Source organism: Gossypium arboreum, chromosome 1, assembly GCF_025698485.1.
Source record: "Gossypium arboreum isolate Shixiya-1 chromosome 1, ASM2569848v2, whole genome shotgun sequence".
In the NCBI taxonomy this organism is placed as follows: domain Eukaryota; kingdom Viridiplantae; phylum Streptophyta; class Magnoliopsida; order Malvales; family Malvaceae; genus Gossypium; species Gossypium arboreum.
The window spans coordinates 111,758,478-111,760,659 of record NC_069070.1 but is presented as its reverse complement, the minus strand read 5'-3'; the positions used below and the strand labels follow the sequence as shown (position 1 = coordinate 111,760,659).

The 2,182-nt window shown below is 35.7% G+C and overlaps 1 long non-coding RNA gene across 1 annotated transcript; it reads right to left on the bottom strand.

Moving 5' to 3' along the window:
- Positions 1–944: 944 nt before the first annotated feature.
- LOC108455745 (uncharacterized) lies at positions 945–1,915 on the bottom strand. The gene is made up of 3 exons (XR_001866819.2): positions 1,766–1,915; positions 1,590–1,682; positions 945–1,321 (listed from the first exon to the last, which is right to left on the bottom strand). It is a non-coding gene; the product is annotated as an uncharacterized LOC108455745 (long non-coding RNA).
- Positions 1,916–2,182: the final 267 nt, after the last annotated feature.

Sequence of the window (2,182 nt, the reverse complement as noted above, 5' to 3'; positions counted from 1 at the left end):
TTTAAGCATACGTTTGAATAATATCTAATTTGGAATGAAGTTTTATGATCATGGTTTATGTATGTTTTATTGTGTTTAAGTCTGGTAATGCCTCGTACCCTATTCCGGCATTAAATATGGGTAAGGGGTGTTACAATATCTTTGATAGCAAAACATTTTAACAATGACTTAATAGCTTTTCTCAGTAGTTTTACCTCAGAAATTGTTCACCAAGACAAAATGTCTCATTAGATATGTCACATTATCTAATGTAGAAATTTGAAATAGTTTTATCTTCATTCATTTTCAAATATTCAAATTTGGTAGTCAAAATTAGTAATTTGGACATTCTTAATAAGTACACTCTCTTCATGTTGGTTTTGCAAAATAGTAGATACTTCTTTTGCTGACTCACAAGTGGAAATCATCTTCAATTGTTCCATATCAAGTCCACTGAATATAACATTTAGAGCTTGTGAGTTTCCTTGAGTAACCTTTTTTCTTTAACAATGTTTTGCTTCTATCCCACTCTCAACACCACCTATTATTGGAGACGGATGTGTAGCATTTTCGACTTTCAATCGAACAACCTTCTCCTCTATCTTAGTATCCCAAATTGCGTCAAGTGTGAGATCAAACAACATGAACCAAACACAGAACAAGGAACGCTTTTAATAAGGAAGTAATTATCTTAAATAGAAACCAGTAGAAATTGTAATTCCCAGAAAATATTATTTATTCTTAGAAAATAAATTCTCATTACTTTCTAGCATAGTAACAACATCTGAAACTTCTGTGTAAAAACTTGTGCCGACTAGTATCATCTATTTATAAGTAGAGATAGGAGAATATTGGTCGAATAAGTATAACACTAATAATATTCATTTAATAGAGGGGGCGATACGCCTTTGTAATTAACCCATTTTGCCCGGGCCTATTTAAATTATTTACAGAAAATAAATAAATTGAAATAAAAAACCAAATAAAGTCCATAGATTATAGGTCCAAAGTTTATTTACAATTCAGCCCAAATATTAAAACACAGATCTAATCTATGTACAAAACTTCAGGCCTAAATTAAATCCAAATTCATTTACAAAATTTTGGGCCCCAAATTTGAGACTAAAAGCCTAGCCCGGAAAAGGCCCAATCTAAAAACCCCAGTTGACTGACCAGCGCTGCAGCAGTAGCCCTCCCTCGTAGCCATTCGAGGTAAACCCATAGAGCCCAGGCCAGAAATTTCTGGAATACACGAGAGTAGCAGCAGAATGGGGCTCCCACGAGTGGTTCCCACGCACGGCCTCCACGGCCTTTTCCCCGTACAGCTTTGCATATGTAGAACCTACAAAGGAATATACGAGAAGAAAAGCAGGCTAACAGAATACAGCAAAATAATAGCGAGAAAAAACACTTTTATTTTTCTTTATTTCTTTGTAAATTCAGGCTATAAAAAGCCTCACTTGTACCCCATGTATTTTTATGAACGAAAGCACGCACGCATATTGAATACCAGAGAGTAGAAAAATTGCCAAAAGGTGATTTCCCACACATATATTTTTTTTCTTTTGATTAGCTTGTAATTTCGGTATAGAAATGCAAAGAGAAGATACCTGAATCGACGCTGATGAAAGCCTAAACCTCATATATGGATACGTGCGAGGGTCGAACATTGTTGAATTCGGGTTCATTTTTTTAATTTCGTTCTGTTTTTTTTCAAAGAAAAAAAGAACAATATTGGTTCAAAAGTTTTGTAAAAAAAAAAAAAGAAAAAGGAAAAGTAGCTTACTGCATTTTCATGGGTGTGAAATGGATCTAGTTACTGTGGTATATCGTCGATTACCAAACGAAATGGTGAATCCGGCGGATGCTAAGAACCCTAGCAATTTTAATTTTAGGGCTGTGGTTCTTTGTTTGAAAGGTTGGCAGCATTTGAGGAAAAAGAATGGAAAAAGGTTTTAAATCCATTGTTTAAAAAACGGCGCCGTTTCAAGCTTTGAGGATCCGCGCGTCGACCCGCTTGGATACCCGGATCCGAGCCTTTTCCCTTTAAATGGTCGATTTGCACGTTAGGTCCTTCACCTCACGCGAACCTACAATTGCGTCCCATTTGCTTACTTTGTTTTTTTTTTTTAAAATTTGGCTCTGTAATTTGTGCGTTGTTTTATTTTGATACGCGGTTCAGTGCGGCGTTTTGGGCTCGGGG